Genomic DNA, 23,567 nt, shown 5'->3' with positions numbered 1-23,567 from the left:
TATCTTATTATTTTATTTCATTTATTTCATAGTTATTTTTAACTTATCCAGCTGTCTCACTGAGCTTCCTTGTTTTGCTGCTTTGACTGTCAAAGCACTTTGTGAACTCTGTTTTTAAAAGGTGCTATATAAATAAAGTTATTATTATTAACTTTATTTATAATAAATTACTTATTATTGTCTCCCTCTGCCTTTTGGTCCGTTTTGCGTTTGTGGCTGGTTAGCAGCGCATTTTTGATACTGGTCCATATTTGTGAATGGAATGTTCGTCATAGTTAACGTCACTAGATTTTGAGTGGGATTTCTCTGTATTCTCTATTGCGCTATCTGGCGTGCGCAATTCTTATAGCGGGAAAATAGGTGTGTTTCTTTGGGAGATGCAGTAGTTTGTATTTATTTCATTGGGACGTTGGTGCTGCCGGTAGTGGTGAGTCATTTGGCCGGCATGGTCAAACTTTTCCAGTTAAAGGTAGCGGTAATTTACGTATTGCAGAACAAATTTGTAATTATTGTCACAAACCTGACTTGCATGTAAAATAAATCTGTGAGTTTGTATTCCTACCTGCCATTCATCCATAAAGGTGTTGTGTCGATGGTAGGAAATGGGATTAAGGTGCCGGTGACAAATGGAGTTCTGCCCTTATCCACGGAGTCTGAAACAGGAGACTTTGTTCTTGTTCGTGTAATGGACTTAAATGTTCTGTTGGTTCCATTGCACAAAGTGATGCTCCATTGTGATTTGTTCCAGGGTGAGGCTAAACTAGCAGTATGCCCAGCATTGTCAATCCAGGGGACTTCTGTTGTCCGGGGTAACGATTTAGTTGGTGCATGTGTCTGGGCATATGGACCTCCAACTGTGGTGTCACCTGTGCTGCGGCTGACATCAGAACCAGATGTAAACGAGGCGTTCATAGCCTGCACAGTAGCGTGTGCAATGACAACTTCAAAACCTGTCTCAGTCAGATAAGGAAAATGTTGCAGGGAAATTCTTGCTGACTGTCTAATTTTTCTCTGTCAATATCTCGCAGTGATCCGGTTGCAGAGCAGCAAGCTGACCACTCTCCGAAGGAGCTGTTTCAACAGGTTCGCCCTGAGATTGAGGTGCTGCTGGTTATTTTCTTCAGGATTCGGTGTTGGTGAAAAAGTGGGTGCAGCACAGTGGGAGCTTTGTCGGGGAACCTGTTTTTCAGATCAGGTTTTTGACCATCAGTCAGTGCTAAAAGTAGCTCATAAGTCAGGGAACTCTGGTGTGACGAAAATGTATGACCGGATTTTAAGGCACTTCTTTTGGCCTCGTATGAAGTAAGGTATCTATATGTTTATTATTACTAAAACTTGTGCCTCTGCGCCCTTTTCCAGCAATCAGGCAACTGTTTGAGCATTTGATAATCGATTGTGTGGTTCCTTTGCCTCGCTCAAAGTCAGGTGCTACCTATCTTCTGACGGTTATGTGCCAGAGTACTACTAGGTCTGTAGTGAGCGCACTTTCCAAGTTAATTTCAGCGTTTGGCATTCCAAAAGTCATTCAGTCGGACTGAGGATCAAACATTTCTTCCCACAAAAGCAATTTTGTGTGCAGCACAATCAGGCCTCGGCTTACTATGCTCAGAGTCAGGGTGCATTGGACCACTTCCACCAAACATTAAAGTCCCTCCTGCGCACTTACTGCATGGAGTTGGGAAGAGGGTTTGCCCTGGTTAATGCTTTCAGTAACACAAGAGACCACAGGGTTTAGCCCAAATAAACTGGTGTTTGCGCACATCATCAAAGGTCCCTTAGCTGCATTGTCTGGTAACTGAAAAGAAGGAGAACCTCCTAAAAACTTGATTGAGTACATTAACAGTTTTCGACACAGGCTTTACACAGCTGGAGAACTGGCTCATGAGAATCTGTAGCTGTTCTGTAGGTGGACATTATCAGGAGTTAATATGCTAACAGCAAAAACACAGCTTATACCCATGCTGGTCTGGTCTGGTCTGAACGTTTGCTCTCGAGAATAGTGAAATGTTTTCAGCTGTCCAAGTATGTGTGTCTCCCTGTGCCTCTGGTAAATGTATAATTAAAACTCCAATCTGCAATCTTTGGTGCCATAGACGGCAAAAGTCCAAATATCTTTGGCTTCAGTAGCCAACAGTTCAGGAAGATGCTATTTAATTCACTGGTCATGATTCAGTGGTCAGAGCAATTTCTCTGCAGCATTGCAGATGTCACAGTCCCTTTCTATGCTTGATTGTTTTTCATTTCTTGAGTCAATTACTTATCTCAAATGCACACTGAAGCCTGAGGTTAAAATCCCATTCCACATTTTTTTCCATAGGATGACATAATGGCATGTCTGCAATGGTCTTGATGAATGAACAATACGTACATGGACAAAGGCAGTGTCCCAATATTTGGAGTGTTGAGTTGTTAAAAATCTGTGGTCACAACCGGGTGCCTTTCAGAATACACAACTCCCTAAAAGAGAAGAGAGTAAACTTCATACTATTTAACACCAGCTGCCATCCTTAGATATTCACGGTTGTTTGTGGACAAGAAGGGAGTGACATAAAGTAAAGTTGGCAGTGAGACATGATTTGCAATTATCAATTCTTTTTTTTTTTTTTTTTACAAAAATGGCATATAGAAAATGTAGAACAGTCTTAAACAATGGGTTAAGCATATGAATTAAATCTCTATCTAGAACCAGTGGGGGTCAAGTACAATGTTTCGGAGATGTGTACAAACAGCTGCTTGGTCAAAGTGGCAGCAGACACAGTGTCAGACCCTGCAGTCTACCTGGGGTCATATCAAATCTGCAACAGAACTATTTAACACAGTTTAAAATGGAGCTGCCTGTAATGGGTAAGCAGTTTTTGTAATGAAATGACACACTACCCTTGCAATCAGTGCAGGCCTTTTATTATCCTATAACAACGACACTGGTATCGCTTTCACCTCAGAAAGCAGGAACTGTCTGTGGACATATCAAATTTATATCGCAACTGTGCAAGATGCATTCACAAGATGTTACAGGTGTGTGGTTGACAAAGAAATGAAGGCCCGAGTTGGAAGATGGGTGTGGTCCGAACAAGGGCGCCGGAAGTAGGGGGGTAGTGAGTGGGGACGGAACTATTAGTCCCCCCACTTTACGCCACTGGCCTGATTAGGTGTCATGGCCGCTGTGATCTCATACAAGATGGTTTCTAATTCCATAATGCTTTAGTTGGTAAACAAACATTTTTTTATACCAGAGACCAACCAGTACAGTTACTGAAATACTACCAGACCACAGGTTTGCAATGCATTGTGGTAATTTAATTAAATCCAAGCTCTGCTGCTTTCTTTTTCCCTTTTGCATCAATGAAGCTATTGTTATGAAAATAGACACAATTTAGTTGAAATGTATCCACTATTAGAGAGCTTGATGGAAGTTATTACAGTGTAAGTGTAGATATTAATATCATCCTGCACAGTGTTGTTGCCTTAGGAGACCATGTCCTGACTGGTGGGATAACAGCCCTGCAACACTAGCTCACTGTTTTGCTACCAGCTAATTATGGAGGCATCACAGACACACTGACTCATAGGTGCAGCAGATTCATTGGCTCATTCAGCATGTGAAGTCTTGTTTGAGATAAACATCAGAAAGAAAACAGCAGCTTTAAGCACTGCACAACACCAGCATGAAACCAAAACAGAAATTGACTTGACTGGTTGTAAATTAACTTCTTGTGCACTATAATTCTAGGCAGGTGAATAATTCCATCTGCACAACAGAGTCAAACCATTCTTACCACTCTGCTGCTTTCTCTTTTAAGTATAAAAAACAGTGTTATTCACAAAATTATTCCAGTTTCTTCAACTTAGCTATTTTTTGGATCAATGTAAAGATTCTGACAATTAGGAGGACAAAATTCGTACACAGCATATAGCAATGATATTTACTTTGTGTATGAAACCCTCTATAAAAATTGTATCTTCGTTGCAGATTATTTAGAAGACAGTGCCAGGCTGATATTGGACATATCAGCCTGGCACTGCCATTCATTATTTCTAGCTGGAATATTGATAACAATTTAATATACTACACCATTATTAAGAGGTAAGCTTGGTTTAAAACCCCCTCCAGTTCCTTTGAAGTTGGATTTAAAAGAGGCTTCCTAGCATTCAAAGAGCACACATTGAAACCATGCATGTATAAAAATAACTGTTGGAGGCGGTGCCCCGTTCATTCCTAGGAAAGTTGCTCAGTGGTGTATGAAGCAAAAAAGTTCTGACTTCCAAGTATACAATTCAGATTCTTTGCGACTCCTTTGGTAGCAAAACTAAGTCTGGTTGTATAGATGTCTTTGAGAAAATGACCTCGGTAAACATTGCAAACATGAGTTTATGGCCTCAATCGCTAGAATGTTTTAGACTTATCAGCACTTCAATGTATTTAAGCAGTTTCAATCCCAATTTGTCAAATACGACAATTGTAAAAAAAAAAAGCAATGTAGAAGCAACTGGAGATAATTAGTTAATGATAGGAGAGGGGTGAGGATGAGTGTAGGCCACTATTTGAGAATGTATGGTACTAGCTTACTGATTGATAACTCAATGGCCAGGTTAAGTTTAGGCTTGCAGTCTCTGCTCACTGTGTTAAATTGTGAAGCAGTGGATGAAATGTACCATTGTTCAGACAACAGCTATGGGGAATTCCACATCCTTATACCTAAACATAATAATAGGTGGTTTGCCAATAACTCCCAAAACAACATCTATGACTGTTCTGTTGAATGTTGTGAAACGGACACAAGGTGGCAGTTTGCATTGTAGATGCAGAGAGACGCATTGAGACGCCTCAGCCTAAACAACCCAACCAATGAAGGCAACAAGTAAGACGCATAGTGATGGATCCTGCCTTTGCTAGTAGGAAAGAAAAAAAAAAATCGGGGAAATCAACATAATAATTAGCAATACATTTCTGTCTGATTGCAGGGAAAGTGGCAATGGGCCTTCAAACAATAGCCGTTTGTTTTCAGGATAACAGGTTGTCGTAAAAATGGGGTTTCGGTCCAATTGGACATTTTTCGGACTCTTGGAGTTTCAGATTAATGGGCAGTCCCCACAAGAACAACTTTTGTTATGGGAGAAAGTATTGTGTGTGATCGACCAGTCCATCCACCCGTTCTCCTCTCTATTCAAACTTTCCTGCTCTTTATACTATGTTGCCTGACTTCCCCCTTTGCTCCTATCAGAACTACGACGGCCATTAGAGGTTGCTTGCACACTCGACCTATACAGACGTTTATCGTGAGTACGACTCTGGATTTAAATGGGAAACCATCCCCATTTTCTGTCTCTACCTTCCTCCAATTCTCTCTTCAGTATTCTACATCTCCACCCTCCTTTTTAGGACTACAAGTTGTCACCTCATTATGCGCTGCCTAATGTTGCAGGTAATTAGCACAGTCTGTCTCTTGCTGCAAAGTAATGGGGAAGCAGAGCCAGGCAAAGCACTGGGAGAGGCACGCTGACACCGTCTCCGACGCTTTAATATATGCTAATAGAAAAGACATTTATCTGCATAGTTTTACATAAGAAAGGGGCCATCTGTCCAGGGTTTTTAATAATTTTCTCTACAAAATGTCAGAGAAAGTCATAACTTAGCTGTTATACAGAATAATATTTGCACTCTTATCTTCAGTGGCCGTGATCTATTTTTAAAAAAAAGATTAATTACAGAGTATAAAAAGGAGGGAAGCAGGAAGATGTGGCGAATACAGAGAAGTGGTGTGATGGGAAATAGATGACCTCTGTCAGAATAACTTCCTGCTGCCAGCGAAAAGTCAGATGTCATCCATTATAGGTGCTGCATACCTGCATATATATCACTGTCAAATTAACTGCAGTATCTTTGTGTAATTACTATACATAAATCAGGTGATAGTTTTCATGGTTTATAAACTTACCAAAGATGCTTTATCTAGTGCTTGTGTTTTTCAAATCAAATTAAAATTTGAAATTCCAACAAAATGCTTCCCGTCCATGAAACCTGTGAGGTATTTGTCATAATTACACCTTATCCTCCTTTTACCACTGTGAGAATAACTTATTTTTCTATATTTGTTACGTTTGTGCTGAAGCCCCCCTATTTTATTTTAAAAAGCAGAATTTGTCTTTGACACCATCAGTCTTGTTTAAAAGTCACAAATGATGCTCAATTTCAGGTTCATCTTAGTCTTTTGGCCTTCTACTAGAAAATGTTCAAAAAATATCTATTTTCTTCATACTGTCTGCCTGAATATTCCTGTAACGTTCTGGTCCTGGGCCTCTCTAAGGACCTAATGATTTAAATAGAATATATTTAAGAGTTCATTCTGGGAAGTTGATTTACTGAATAAAAAGATCAGCTGAGTCACAGATGACTCTTTCCCAATGTAAGTCTTATTGTAATAAGTATTATTGGGCTCCACGTGACAAACCTGGCAATTGTAACTCCACTATGTAAAATTCATAGACTTTTTGCACTGTGTATTGTTATTCACCAAATCGCCAAGATAGATTCCTTGTACATGCTGCTTGGTAATGAAATGATTAAGGTAGTGTGTGGGCGAGTAGGGAGAGAAAGTGCAGGTGGTTGGGTGTGGCAAGTATAGAGGATATGAATAGAAAATCAGTCTGTAGTTGGCCAACACAAGAGTGGGTCTCTTAAGAAGAGGTTTAATTACAGCTACTCTGAAGGACTGTGGTACATGGCCTGTTAGTAAAGACAGGTTGATCATATCTAATAAAGACATGCTAATTAATGGTAGCACTTCTTTAAACAGTCTAGTCGGTATAGGGACTAAGAGACAGGTAGAAGGTTTAGACATTGTTGAAGTTTATTGGTCAAGGTCGATGGGAGAAAAGCCATCTAAATATACATCAGGGTTTACAGCTGTTTCTAAGGTTACTCTATTTGAGGATAGATCGGTACTGGTCGAGGGCAGTAGATTATTAATGTTCTCTCTAATAGTATATATAATCTTATCATTAAAGAAGTTCATGAAGTCATTACTACTGAGGTCTATAGGAATACAGCTTGTTTTCTGTCCTGGCCCCACAATGGCGGAATGAACTCCCCACTTACATCAGGACAGCAGAGTCGCTGCCCATCTTTCAACAGGCTGAAAACTCACCTCTTCAAGTAGCACTACCCTGAGACTTCCACTTAGCATTTATTGTATTCGTATTAGTTTGTTGCACTTATTGTATTCATATTAGTTTGTTTCTGCACTGTACGTTTGCTCTGGTTTATGCTCTTAGATGCTTATTTAAAAAAGGAGATGCACTTATGACTTCTGGTGACTGGTAGTTCTCTTGAATACCTATGTTGAATACACTTATTGTAAGTCGCTTTGGATAAAAGCGTCTGCTAAATGACTGTAATGCAATGTAATAGAACATACTGAAGGTAGAGAGACAATCATATTTAAAAGAGACAGCAGCAACATGATAGGCTAACCATGAAATTGTTTTGTTTTGCTATTGGATAAAGGAGACCAGCTGATCTAAACAGCTGATTTCATGATTGACAGCCCCGAACGACAACAGTAAGGAAATTATGAGTGAGCATGTGTGAGGAAAGAAAGGCAGATGTATGAGAAATAACCTATAAGCCTAAGCATACAAGAGTATAGTCTTCCTGACAGAACTTACTGTAGAGTTTCAGTTGTGTGACTTTCTACAAAACAATAGTTTATTTGAGGATTTTCAGTCAGGATTTAAAGAGCATCATAGCACAGAGACAGCATTGGTGAAAATTACATTGCATCAGAAAAAGGACTTGTCTCTGTTCTTGTCCTGTTAGACCTTAGTGTCCAATTAATGCACATTATTGACTTTGCTTCTTCCCGGGAGTCTTTGTGCTTTCTCTCCTCTATTGCATTTCTGTCCATCCTGAGAGAGAGAGAGATCCCTCTGTCAGTCTCCCTAAGGCAGGAGTATTCAATTAAAATTCACCGAGGTCCATTTAGAGACAATGTCCTCATGCAAAGGTCCGGAACAACACTAATGTCTCACTTGTGCCATGAAGTAGCAGTTATAATAATGTCTATATGCAGTCAACTGATTTAAAATAATAAAAGTTCAATTGAATAATATTTTAGCAATATTTATTGTCAGTTTTCAAATTGAACTGGATGAATTATAAATAATATATAATCTAATAATAAATCAATGTTCTCCCTCATTTCAAGTAAAATAAGGGCTGGATTAAAGAATAAATTACATTACAGAAAGCTTTAAAAAAAATGTTTATCTTAAAATAAAGTCTGAATTGCCCTGCACCTTTAAATTCAGTTCATTCAGGTGTGAAGTGATGTCACCCCAAAAAAACGTGATATTATATTATTCTCATCTTCTAATAAGAATAGTTTGTGTGCATGGACTATATCTGTGGTTATTAAACGACTTGTTTCAGCTCTATTCCTCTCTGTTTACACCATTGTTGGTCAGTGAATTCATGTGTCAGGATTCTGATCATATTGGGCTCTTATATTGATTATTTTCTGTGCCTTCATTTCAGATGTGAGTGGGTATGTTTGCTAAAACGAGCTGTGCTTTGCTTCGTAGTGGCGCTTCACATTGCTGCTTTCACCACGGTCTCTGAACATATGAGACATATATGTTAACTCTTTAAAACCAGTAAGAGTCTGTCCATTCTTGGTTAAAGACTCGGCTCTCTCTGGTCTCGTTGACCAGATTTCTCTTTTTTATGAGAATGCCATGTGAAATAACTTCTGACTCGTGTATTATTCTTCGACTACACTGAAAAAAAAAAAAAAAGTGACATTTACTTGAAAAAAGCTAGGTAACAATTTGCACTCAGAAATTCCAAGTAATTTTTACTCAGGAATTCTCAAGTTAAGTTTACTTACTAGTAAGAATTGTTTTTTATCCAAAATTTTCAAGTAACTTTTACTTGCAAATGTCTTCCTTAGACATAAAATGTACTTAGCCTTTGATAGTAATCTTTACTCAGGCTACCTTTGCATCTAATTACAAAACCCCAGTAAAACTCAATTAGGTGTTTCATGTATATTTAACTAGCTTTTCTTTACTTTTTCAATTGAGAAATATTAAGTAATATTTACACAATATATCTTTTATCTACTACTACTCTACACAACTGTTCAAATATGAATGTTGCATTTTTTTTTAAACTGGGCTACTGTTAATTTAATAAAATTGTCTTAACATAAGGCTTCTACAAAACATCTTTTAAACGACAGCAGCTTTACTTGTTAACTGGTGAAAGAGGTCACTGCTGACAGACACACAAATACCAACATATATAATCTGGTTGGCATTGCCAGACAAAACATTTCTAAATCAGTGCTGCCAATAAGAAATTTAAAAACACAAACGTTTAGTCATTTAACAAACACTTTTAATTTGAAACGATGGGTATTGCTTGACAACACTTAGATACACATAGATATAGCCCATGAGCAGAAGGCAAGCCTTTGCCACACTTTGACAGTCATCAAGAACCTCTTTTCCCTCTGACGACGAACACGATTGTCAGGAGTGAAGCCTTTCTGTGTTGCATTTCCATGGATGACAAGGATCTTCATGACATGTTGAGCATAGTCCTCTTCAATGACTTCTTTGAAATTCAAATTTACTAATGTTCACTTTTACATCTTAGAGTCTGATGTGTTCTCAAAAAATGACGATAGTGGGGGAAACAAACAAAAATATTGAATGTGTTCAAATGCGTCATTATGCATCTATTCTCAGTGTATATGAGCCCAATATAATTTTATATAATATTAGATATCTAAACTTTACCGGGCTGGGTGATTCCAGCATGGGTCTTGGTTCCTGCAACTCCGCCCTTTGTCCCAAGTATCTCCAGAAAGTTGGTAGTGCAATTGTCCAATTTCGACAAAAAGTTTCACTCCAGATGAACTGTGGTTATTCTTCTGAACTCCTCATTGATCTGAAACAAAAGACAATAAAAAAACAACATGATCAAGATGAGGTACCTTGCTAAAACAATTAATGCAGTAGTTCTCCCAGTATAATGTACTATTGACAGCAACACAAACTATGACTTCAAATGTATATGTCAAGTTAATTAAACTATAACAGTACTAAGTTGATTTTACCTTGTGTCAACTGTTGATGTCAACTTGCTGAGAGTGAACGTCCTTTAATATTCTGTGAAATATATAGAGAAATTATGTTAAAACATGAACACACAACATTAAATCTGAATTTGGCTTAAATCTTCATATTGATAGCATGTTTTATCCCCACACAGAAAAACAGCACATAAACAAGCCAACATAACGTTAATACTGAGATACACAGCAGGCCTGGTCATGTTGATATGCGACACTAACTCAACACAGTACTGGCACCTTGTTTCATGCCCAAAGCCTTCATCATCAAGGACACCACATTGGATAGAGACATAAGAGACCAGTTTAAAACTAATGACAGAAATATAAGTTACTGTAAAAATATGTCAGAATATGACAAAATAATGTTAAGTGTATTAGACTCGCTCTAAAGTCACTAATTCCACCACGTATGGGATATTTTTTAGCACATGACCAGTGTGCTTGTTGCTGCTTAGCTATGATTCCCTGTCTTGTCACATTTTCCTCATTCGACCTCGGCTGCACTTGAGGATGTCCGAGAGAAAGCACGATGTGCGTGTGTCGCAGCACAGCAAAGCACCTGTGTGGCAGAAGTGGGCTTCACAAAACCGAAGTAATTCCCCCTCCCCCTCATCGACAGAGCGCAGCTGGTCGAGCACCGTGTCCCCAGGCCAACAACTTTTCAAGGGAGAACCCTGTAAAATCGTGACCAAAACCACCAAAAACATGTCCACAAAATGTCGCGCCGTGAGCCATGTCTGTAATGCTGTCCCATGATAGCTAGCATGATAGCCTAACTAGCTAGCACACTAAACTGACCAGTTCGCTACTCTTCAGTGTTCACAACTCAAACACAGACTTGACCGAAGGCTCAACAGCAACGTAGAGCATTAATTAAACATATAACCTACCCCAATGGCTCCCGTCCATGAAGTTCCTCTCCTCAGGTGAAACGCTGTCGTCCTTGTTTAGGTTCTGCTGTTCCGTCGTCTCGTTGAAGAAAGGAGCGCGAAATCTCCTCTGACGTCACCCCGAGTACGCGCTATAGGTTGCCAGGTTTTACTCGTATTACCCAAGTACATTTTACTTTGTTGTGTCAGGTAGTGCATTCAATACAGTAGTTTAGTAGATATTACTTAGTGTGAATGATTAAAATGTACTTATAAAAGTGAGGATACATAATTACAAACAAACACCAAGTAACACATTAAATAAAAGGTGATATTTTAAAGTAAAAGCACTGGAATGATAATTTCTTGTAAAATTTACAAAAATAATCAAGGTAATAATTACAGGGCCAAAAAGTCTTTTTTTTCAGTGTACTCTGTCTGTCGCCCATCTCCTCTGTGTGTATAAATCTCACTAGAGTCTCACTGGCCGCTAATGTCTTGACCATCGGACAATGTGTCCCGGAGTTCAACGTATTTTTCCAGCATGGAGTGTGTGATGCTGGAAATTATGTACTGCAAATATTCCACCCACTTCCTATATGCTCTCTGACTTACCTAGAGGCTGGAGACTGCTGTTTGTGGTGCCAGCAGTGTGGTGCTGACATCCACGAGAGACAAAACAACTACGAGGATGGAGCGGCTAGTCACCAGCTGTACGGAGAAGTGTTTAACTCTCAGGGAGAACCTGTACTCACCTATCGTATTGGCAGTCCTTTAGACCCTCACGAATAGGAGCAGATGGTCCATTACGATTGACTGAAACTTTACAATCTGCTATTGCCTGCTGGCTTTTTGAGTATCCTACTGACTTCTCCTCAACATGCTCCCTCACTGCAGGACGAGAGGTCCCCAGAGCCATGGGTCACTGGTGGCACAGTGACTGTTAGGCTTACAGGCACCTAACCCTAACCACTTTGCTCTGTTGTTGACTATGTTGGAATAAAGTTGTTGCTGTCTTGGTGCAGACTACAGAGCCTCTGTGTTATTATCTTATTACAATCTTAACTTATAGGCGCAACATAAATCTCGGCTACACACTGTAATTCTGTGTCTATTTTGTATCCACAGTTTTTCAAACATCCCTGTTACTAATCACGCTGTTGAATCACTAATCTGTCTTGGTTGGCTGATTATCAATGAGCGGAATTGCTTTCTATTAGATCAGACACCTTTGTGTGTCTGTGTGTGTGTTGTTGGGAGATCATGTAAACAGTGGCTGACAGCCCGTATGAGAATGAGCTATTTAATCTGGTGAAATGCACAATCCTCTAATTCACACATAGGATTACGTGACCCCATGCTGTCAGAGCTCATTCCCATCACTGGGACGTGCACTTTTCACCAACACTCATGGATCTGAAAGCATCTGATGGGTGTATTCAGCCATCTGGCTTTTGATTCTGAAGCCCTGTGAAAAGGGTAGAGGAAGTTAACAAAGATTGGTACCCGGACTGAGCATAGAAACAAGATGCAAAGTATTGTCTCCGATTGGTTGTGGTCGATGTAGCGGAGCCTTAACCAAATTTAACCAAAGGCTGTGAAAATGCAAATGGTCAATTTTCTAACTATTGCTCCCATTCTGCTGTTGAAGTGAATGAGCTAATGCATTGCGAGTGTGTGCATAATGAGATGACCAATAGGCCTAAAGGGATGGAATCAGGTTGCTTCCATCTACTGTTTGGACACACACACACGGACTGAGAGGGAAGTAATGTATAAAGAAGGAAAGCAGTGTGTTAATGTTATCCTGTATCCATGTAAACTCTCAACTGAGACCCTGTAAATACACTTATATCCTGAGGAAATCCATGGCCCTTTCCCAATGTCCACACTCAGGGACTTAGGGATCCTGTTCCAACAAAGGGCTGTCTCACTGTTAAAGTGTCAAGTGTTTGAGGACTCTTAGGCAGACATTTTGAGCCCTTTATGCACACCTTACACAAGTCTGCATTCCTGCAAACTTTGCCTGAGGGAATTACCCACAATTCATAGCTCTATGATGTTAATCACAAGATAGAAAAAGGTGAACAAAGGGCACACAGACAGAGAAAGGACAAATGGCCCGAACATGATCTTAACCTCGGAGCAGGGCAGATCATGACAAATAAATGATTGCATAAAACAATCCCTGGTTCGAATCCGGCCCGCCACGTCATTTTATGTGGCCCGCGAATCCGCCAGCAAAAAAAAAAGTTAAGTATAAGTTATACTTGACAATAAAAATATCCCCATCGTCGAAATTATGAGATAGAAAGTCAAAATTATGATAGAAAGTCGAAGTTATGAGATAGAAAGTCAAAATGATGATACCTAAACACACAGTCATAAGCAGCTCTTTGGCTAGTTTGGCTGTACAATTGACATGGAAATGTATTGTGAGTACATTGAAGACTACTTTAAACTTGGCTTTAAAACACATGAAACACTTCACGTGGGATTGTGCAAACGGATTTTAAGCGTTGAACAAAGTTATTGTAATAACTTGTTTGATATTTGTCTTTGCTATTTTCTTTAATAGTTTGATAGAGTAATGTGGGTTTCTTAACCCTAAATTAAAAGGATTTAAGTTATAACAGAAATGTGCTTATATATTTTTTAGTGCTAGGCAAGTTAACGCATTGATCAATTAATGCCGACAATTATTTTATCGCGCGTTAACGCATTTTTTAAATTTATTATAATTTTTTTTTTTTTTAATTGAAAGACAAGAGACAATACATAGACATAACAACAAGAGGATGACAAGAACAGTGGGATAAAAGGCAGCAAACAGCCTATAGTCAGTTGTGTGTGTGTGTGTGTGTGTGTGTGCGTGTGTGTGTGTGAACGTGTGTGTGAACGTGTGTGTATGTCCTTGAGCCTTTTTTAAGATGGGGGAAAAAAAAATGATCTCCGTGGTCAACTCAGCAGACACTGACATGTTAGTGCACCTATATGCTGAAATTCACGGTAAACACATTTAAACGGCACAGATCGGGAGAGAGCGAAGGACTTTGAAAGTTAGCGGAAAGATTAATGTGAGACAACATCCGGTTTCTTCAGGCGAACATCCGGTTTTCAGAATAAGATGCTGACAAAGTATGAATTATATTCACATTAAGTATAAAACATGCTACCTGCATCTCATGAACCAAATGTTATTGCCCTTTTGTTCATATAGCAGTACTTTTAAAATAAAAGTGTGCAATACACTACTTTTGAATTCATTATTGAACTTTGCCATAACAATGCGATTAATCGCGATTAATCGCAAACATTCCATGTGATTAAATATTTTAATCATTGCCCAGCACTAATATTTTTACATTTCTATAACTGCATGTACAATATTGTTACACTTGAATAAACAATAATCAAATGCAGAGACAGCTATTTAACAATATGTTAGGAGTAGTTACATTTACACAGTCTTACATTTACAACCGGCCCTTTGAGGGCGACCGTGATGCTGATGTGACCCAGAGTGGAAATGAGTTTGACACCCCTGGTTTAGAGCGAGAGAGAAATGCAGGGTGGAATTAGAGTAGCCAGGGGTTTATTATTTTTAGGTAGTTTGTCATAAATATACAAATTATCGACTGCGATGACTGTTTTTTTTCCTTCTTCTATGTTATGTTTTCTGATTCGGGGTAGTATTTTGCATGTGGCCAGGAGTTCTTCGGGAAATTGGTAGTTCATGGGATGTGGGTTGACTCTGGTTTTTCTGGTCCGATGCGGTGTACTCGGAGGAATGTAATGTGCTTGAATGTGTCTGAGGAGATTTTTGAGGAGTGTGATCATAAATTCCTTAATCAGCTGTTATCTTTGTACTCAATACTTTCACTTTAATCACCTGATGGGCTGCAGGTGTGACCAATGTCACGTGGCTGCAGCACCTGAACTGGATAGTAGACTCCCTCTATCACCTCCCCCAACCTGAGCTTGGGGATCCGCCCCGTGCTGGGTCTGCTCGGCATTTCCCCCTGGTTTGCCACAATTCTTACCCATTCTTAAGATAAAGTGTAAACTTTAGTTTACTTGCCAGATTAGTTATGAATTATGATCTTAAAGTGAGCATTTGTTCACAGAGCTGGGAAGCAGCAGCGGCAGACAGACTGGGAAGAAGACTATGAGGATATCCTGAACCGCTTGACAGGAGGTGCATGGAATGGGAGGTAATTCAGCAGGCTGACCTCTCTATTCTGCCCTACCCACACCAGACGAAGGAATTGTCTCACACTGGGTGTAGACCGAAGGCCAAAGACCCCGACTGGGAGGAATATTTTGTTAAGTTTGACCCCATCCCCATTTACCCCAACCTGTTTATTAAAGGAGACTTTTTGTTACGTGGTTACTGTCTCTGTTTTATTCCTGAATCTTGCCTCCACGTCCCTAATAAAGTGCAAGAGTGCATAAATAGAACGTGTTAATCAAAAGAAATTTGAGTCCGGGCTAAATGTCTTCAAATCCTGCTAACTCCCCTGGTCATGGGACTAAGGACCAACGGATAAGAGTGAAATTTAAAGAGACCATAAGAGAGGGTGTCACACAACATCCTCATCCAAGAGTTTGTATGATATCTTATGAAAAGTTACTCATCATTTTTCCTGCGATTTCATATGAAAGTCCAGCAACATGTGTCAGTTCATGCATAGTCTTTTCAAAATGAACTCAATCTTCACAGGCAACTACTCAGTTAGGTTTAGGCAACAAAACCACTTTAGGGAAGGATGGTGGTTTGGATTGAAATTACTACGGAAGTCCCGTTACTGGAGTGCACAAGTTACATGGCAAATAATTCACCGTTGACTTCTCGTTTCGCATGGGGAACAAAAAACGGTCTTTTCGTTGAGAGATCCGTGTTTGTTGGACCCATCCGCCACCCCTCCTGCCCTTTGTGGGTTTTTGCAGTCTTGAAACTTACTTGTTTATGATAACGGGGATAAAATGCTAAATTATATTGTAGGATATCTTCGAATGCTGGATGAGACCAGCCTGCGTGCGCACACACACACACACACACACACACACACACAGGTAAGGTAGAGATACAATATAATAACTGACTAAAGGTCATTTAATTCTACAGGACTAGAAGATAACACTGGTTTTATTTGTATCTTAGTCCAAAAACTCTCAATGTATAAAAAATGGATAATATGTTCTGTGGCAGGAAGCAGTTGGCTGTTTTTCATGCATCAATTATGCATGTTTTCAGAAGCAATCTCATCTCCTAAATAATGTAGAGAGCTATGAGCTCAGAACAAATGTTGGTCATGCTACTCCTAAAGGTGAAAGTACCTATTACTGATTTACAAATACAATGTATCAGGATTACTTCACTCGTCTACCAGACAGAAAACTTTAGCCGTATTGACTGAATTAATGGCTTTAAATTTGTACAGCAAGAAAAAAAACCCTATCCAACAATCTCTCAAAAAGAAATATCCAAATACGAAAACAAAGTTTACACTGGCAGTCCTTGGTGGTGGTATAATCATCAATATAATGATTTCCTTTTTTAAGAGTTAGGCTTGTGGGTAGCCGAATAATGTGGTAATACATATTATGGAATAAACACTGATGACCATTCAGGGTTCGACCCAGCATGTTAGGTTACATTTTCTTCCCAAAAATGGAAATAATTAATATGTTGTTGAGTTAAATCTACAAGTGGTTTGAAAAATACAACCCGAATTCTGTGTTGAAGCTACTTATTTTATTTCGGTCGACTTCTGGAATAACAAATGCAATATCATTGCTACAAGCAAAAAAAATGTAGTTGGTCCTGTGTTTCCAATCATAACTAATTGAATGTTCCAATACACAAAATTTAGGAAATAGACAGGACGTGAACCAGCATTTTGTTTGGCTCTTGGATCCAACCGATGAAAGGTTCTTCACTTGCAGCAGCTGCCCACTAGGGGTGCAACGGATCACAAAACTCACGGGTTCTTGAGTCAAGGATCGGATAATCTTTCGGATCAGCAAAGAAAAGGGGGGGGTGGGGACAAATATTACTTTTCTTTCCATTTATTAATTAAATAACTTCAAGAACACTAAAAGCAAAGAACTTTGGCTTATAATCTTACATGAAAACCACAATATTTCAGATCATTATTTTTTCAAAAAGTGTGACTCTCACGGAGGGGGCGTGTCCAGTCTTGCCAACTTGGCGACTTTCTCGCTAAATCTGGCAACTTTCCAAACCCTCATGGCGACTTTTTTTGTCAAAAGCTACTAGCGACAAATCTAGCTACTTTTTCTGGTGTTGTTGGAGACTTTTCTGGTGTTTTGACTCTGACGTGAAAGCACGTACCGTTCGGCACGCGGGAGCTGCCGTGAGCTCCTCCGCCGCCTCAAAGCACTCAAAGGTGGTTAGTGTCACAGTACCCCCTCGCACAGTAGTCCCAGGTGCAGAAAGAGGAGACCCACACTCTCCATGTCCAGACTGCAAATGAATCGCACATGCGCAAAGCCACCGCTGTTCCTGGCTCTCTCCTTCATCATTCATTATAATTATGCAAATTAGGCGATGACGTCATTTTGCGACTTCTAGCGACTTTTAGGACAGCCAATAGCTACTTTCCTTACTGAGGAGTTGGCAACACTGGGCGTGTCTGCAGCACCGGACTTTGAATCTCCCACTCCGCCGTGATGAAGTGAGCGGTCACAGTCTTTTCCTTTTCATAAAGGCCTGGAACGATCTTCACACTGAAGTGGGTGCGTGAGGGGTTTTCGTAGCATGGCTCAAGCACATTAACCAGAATTTGAAATCCTTTGTTTTTCACAGCGGATAATAGCCTCATGTCTTGTCTGCAGCAATAAAGACCCCAATAGATTTGGTAATAGCTTTAGCTCGATCTGATTCTGTCACAAACGGTGATAAGTTGTTGTTGTGCCTTGGCCCCTGTCGCTGACAGGGATGGTGGCACTTCATATGTGTGGACATGCTCGATGTATTGCTGTTGTCGTATGTCTATCTCGTTAAACAATGCCTACATACCTTTTTGTCTACTCCGACTACTGCTTTATATCTTTTCACTGCAACTCTGCAAAGATATTTAGAGACGTATTACCTGAAGAAGTATGAGTGGCAGTAAAACTCTATTTCACACTATGATGATTAAACTGTAACAAACAAAAAGTGCAATTAATCCGCGGTTCACGTGTGCCGAACCGTGAGGGGGGATCTGTTACACTACTACTGCCTACTTTGTCAACCCTGCTGCCTACTACATCCTCGTTGAGGTGGCTGATGACAATATCCAGTAACTTCTAAAACAGGCAGAGGAGTAACCACGAACACAGCATGAGGATCAGTGCGTAGATGATGCAAAAGAGGAGAATATTAAGGAACCACAAGCAGCACCATCCTAAATACAAATTATATCAATAATGTTCCTCACACAAAACCTTAACCAAACATATACTGTGTATATATATATATATCAGTGGTGGGCTGTCAGGGCCAGCAAGGCCTTCTCTGCTGGCCTAAACAGAATCACAACGTTATAGCTATTTTATAATTTAATCATTTTTCATAAATACACTACATGTATTATAATTTATAAAAATATTTTTCCCCATTATCTTATTTTCTCATTGTACAGCTACTGTCTTCCTCAGTTGCTCTGCTTCCAGTGCAGCTTGTTTTAAGTAGAGCTTTTATCCAATCAGATTTCACCTCTGTGTCTCTAGGTAAGAAGAGAGGCCCGAGGCCTGCAGACTCACAAGTGAATCTTAAGTAAATGGGGACGATATTGTTGATTGTCATAGTCTTCAACCAATCAGATCTTTAGTTTGACATGTTGGGCGTATTCTTTGACGTGCCAGAGCCTGCTAGCTGGCCTACAAGTACGTCAGCATTACGTGCAGCTCTGCAGTGAGGTGCAGTGTGCGCTGTGATTGGTCAGTGGGTGAGCACGTGACTATTGGAAAACTAAACTTAAAGTAGCCATCAGAGGCTTAGTCTGAGTAGTAAGAGTTCAAATTGAAAGATATTGAAGAAATTATATTTTTTGCATTTTGCTTGGTAAAGATTATTTATTTATTTTTTCACACAGCCTGTTGTCTCCTACGTGAGCGCAGAAAAAATTATATTTCCTACAATTTAAGCTTCTGCCTTTTCAAAATGCACTAGTATTATTCCAACTTATTGTTCGGTTTGTAAGCCTCGTACAGAACGGTTTAATACAATAGGGGTGTATTGTTACACCCCTAGAAACAAATAATAACCGTAGCTGTGGCGCCATCATGAGGTTATTAGGAGATGGTTCAGCTGCAAGTGTAGCAGTTGTGTACTCTCTCTTTGCGTTGTGTTTTGATTCAGGCACATTTTATGTATTTTTGGCTCCAACCAGCCGTTTATTCACAGGACAGCATATACTGTACATAGCACATCTGGTAACAAACAGAATAATGTCAGTGTTTCTCACAGCCCACCTCGTGGTTACAAGCTCCGGAACACACGGAGACGACGTGCTGCAGACTGGTCACGGAAAGCAGGGCGCACCACTAAAGTCTGCAGGCGCCCAGCAGAGGGCGCTGATGTGACACACAACACACTTGTCTCCGTGGGAAACTAATGATAATAAGTTGTAAATGATATTGACAGAAATAAAGGAGGAAATAATATGAAAATGATATCACTTAGTAATAACTTAAATAATATAGAAATATTAGCAAATAATGGCCAGTGGTGGCAAGTGGAATCATTAACAGGACAGCAGTGAAGACCCAGGTATAAAATGCACGGCCCGCCACTGCTATATGACTCATATAGGAGGTACTGGGAGTCATCACTTTGTCTAATAATACCTTAATTATATGGCCTTACCTTCAAAACAATATCCGAAATACAACCTTAACTATATTTGTTGCTTTAGTTACAGATATTATGATAGGATAGGTTGTCAATGTGTTTTCATGATACATGCTAAATTTAGAAAATCTAAAATGACATTACTGGTTCCACTTTACTAAAAAATATAACAGATTAATTACACTACCTTAAGATTATTATTTCCCCATAAGAATCGTCCATTTTGCTTCCTTCTTTTATATTCATCCATGCTTGAGTGTGAATGTCGCTCACTGATATTTACAGCTCACTTTTGTTATTGTGGACCTCTGTCATTCTATACAGTTAAAAGTGCAGACTTTTATGTATAATTTGATCCTGGTTGATTTTCAATATTTCTTTTGAAATGCTTATTACTCTCCTGCCTTTTGGGTAACCCTAACTTTAATACAAGGTAGGGCTTGAAACCTAAGACATCCACTGGAGGTGAGCTGTTATATTTTGTTAGAAATACATAATAACAAATCATATTTCAAGAGACTAGTTTCATCACTAAGTAGCCCGTCTACTAGCCCCTCTGTAGTCTGATGACTGGCCTGGGAATGTAAGCCATTCACATAAGTGATGGGTGTTAAAAACGCTGTGTGTGAGTGAGCCGTTTAATCCCTGCTCCAGCCAGCAGGAGCAGTAGTAAGCATGAACTTAAACACTCAGACCTGCAAGTCTCATCTTAATACAAAATTTAAAAAGAATCAACAGAGGGTGTTCAGCATGATTTTGAGCATGACCAACAGGTGACTTCCAAAAAGTCCCTTGTTGGCTAAGGAGTCCCCCGTTAGTGATTGTGTAACAATGCAGAAGTCCACTGTTGGATAGAAAGTTAAGTACCACACACAGACACACGTACACATGCATGTGACTTTGTAAGGATCCAGTCGATTTGAAGCAAATAGATATGAATCATCCAGCGCAGACAACCAGAACCACTTTTGTGGGTTATATTCCTCTTTTGTTACCTCTCTCCCTGTTTTCAAGATACTGTAAATCAAGGTGTTCACCATTTAGTTTAGATTATACCTTTAAGTATTAAGTTAATTTTTATCTAATGATCTGAGTGTGATTGATCTCATAAGAAGAGATGACAAAAAATAGCTGGAAGTCAGCAAGTCAAGAAAGATATCAATCCACACAATTCTGATAAAACAGCAATAGACAGGAACTTCAAACACTGATGACACCATTAACATCCTGGAGAGGAGACACAGCTGAGGTAAGTGATTTGTATATACATGTTATTTGACAGCACTATTAAACAACAGGTTACATTCAATCCTCTTATAAAGATAACCAAACTAATAATATGCTTGTATCTACAGGCCCGACCTTCAATATCTATACCTGAGAACATAACATCCACCAGAACAGTACAATAAAACATTCAACCCTTAGTGTGTGTCTCTTATTTCCTTTAAACAGTCCCCATTGCTTGTAATGGAGAGGGTCTTCATTACAGGAACACTGGTCTTATTTTACCCAGATCTGGTCTTACTCTATGTTACGTCCCCTTTTTTAGTCTAGGGAAAAGTTGAGTTGATAACATGACAACCAAAGAATATAAGAGTCAAGAGTAGAAGTAACAATTAAGGTGATTCAATTAAAACTCAGATACTTATAAACCAAGGCTCTCAAACAATGTGGGAGAGGATGGAACAAAGTAGTCGTGCCAAACGAATAGAAATCAATATCACAAAACTAGACCTGGCGAACTTCTACCTCTGAAAACAAAACACAAACAAAATGGCTTTACTTGCTTATCTAAAAATAGCTTCACCAAAACAAATACAGGGGTGGCATTGGCCAATAATCCTAAAGTATCTAGACACAAGTGAACTACGTGTAAAATGTCACGGGTACCCCAACTCACCTACTGTCCTCAACGTCCCACCACAAACCGTAACAAGTTATCAACAACAACTAACTGAAGACCAAGCAGTCAGAGCCTTAGCGCTACAAACGGACCTCAGGGAAGATCACCTCTTTTTGAGGAGGTAGAGCAAGACGTGATGGCTGGCCAGACCCTCAGAAGGCAGGATCCATAAACCATCCAACATCCCTTGCAATATTATTTTCTTGTTGACCTCTGCACTGTAATTATAATTATTTTTGTATCAGTGAGATTACAGTAACTTATTGTATTGATATTTGTAATGAAATTCTACTTTTCTTTGTGTTTTCTGTTTGGCAAAAACATTAGCTATGTATTTTTGTGGTCACTGAAATGTGAGTAGACACACAGCACTGGAACAAACTTTCATAGAAAATTAAAAAGATATACAACAAACTAAAGACAGCAGTGTTTGAATAAAGTACACCAGTATCTTGTTGCTTTGAAAAAGTAATTCAAACTGCATATGAGTATCATTTTGTTGCAGAAAAGTCATTTTGAAAAAGGTTTTGATTGTCTTGCATTTTGACTTAAAAGTTAGATGTTAATGTTAAGTGATTATCTGGTGTTTTGAGTTTAGTCACAATGAGCAATGTGTAAGCAATCGCCTGTGAGCATTATATCTGGTGAGTATTCCAGAATAGTTTGAAGAAACCACTGTAATGATCTGATGAATGGCTTTCATCTTTAAATGTTTGAATTTTGCAAAGTGCACTTACAATCAGAGAACATGATTTGAATGTATTTACTATATTTAAATCAATTGTAATGAATAAAAAATAGCTGATTTTCTTCTTCCATGGTGATGCATTTATCACATGGCTGCTCGTTGCAGAGCTGATGGAGAGCTCCTGATGTTGGTAGGGTTGATAATTAGACATTACTAATCATTACAGGCTGTTGGAACAGGATGTTCCTCTGCATGCCCTGAGCAGGTGTGGCATTCATGGCTGGCTGGAAGCTCAGTAAATTCGAGCACACTCGGAGACGGGGCCCCAGGTTTGTTAGGAAGCCACTCGGGGTCCTTCACATTGGACTAAGCCAGCGATTTACAGTGTGTCTGCCCAGCCTCTGCTCTCTTCAGGATTTCTACTGTGTTTTAATGTTGTTTCTCCTCGTAGTAAACTACCCTTCCCAATCCATCAGCTTAGTCTTTCATACCGATCTGAAAAAAATGTAAACACCGTACAGCCGTTTCAAAGAATATCTGGCAAACTCAAAAGTAACTCTTTTGAGGGGGGGAACAAAACAATGAGTTTAGGTTCAGCCAGGAGAATTCAGAGGAGGGTGACAGAACAAGAAAGTTAAGATATGAGCACATCGATTTGATTTGAAGTCCCTATATTGAGTCACAGAAAGTAAGTGCCACTGAACTGGAATGGATGGATACACCTGCCATTGCACTGTATACCTCCAATTCTTTTTCTATAGAAGTGATGGAATTGGGGAATTTACCAAGTAGTTTTCACTCATCACTGTCTAATATATATTTAGCTGCACTTATCTATAGTGAGGATGTTAAGTGCTATGGTTATAACAGTGTATTGAAGCCCTTAGCAGATGATCTTACTACGTTAGAACAACTTGTTTTTGTCAAGTTGTGGAAAACTGAAAGGCATTGTTTGTGTTGTAGCAGACAATCTCAGGCCCCACAGTGTTGAAGGCTTCTTGGAAATGATTAAAGGTCAATATGTTTGCAGATTTTGTAAAGCAAAAAATGTAGACATTCAAACAAAAGAAGTCAATTCAGGAGCATTTTGCGTAAGAAGTGC

Source organism: Anarrhichthys ocellatus, unplaced genomic scaffold (assembly GCF_004355925.1).
Source record: "Anarrhichthys ocellatus isolate YVR2014 unplaced genomic scaffold, GSC_Weel_1.0 scaffold70, whole genome shotgun sequence".
Lineage (NCBI taxonomy): Eukaryota > Metazoa > Chordata > Actinopteri > Perciformes > Anarhichadidae > Anarrhichthys > Anarrhichthys ocellatus.
Note: the sequence above shows the minus strand (reverse complement) of the source record.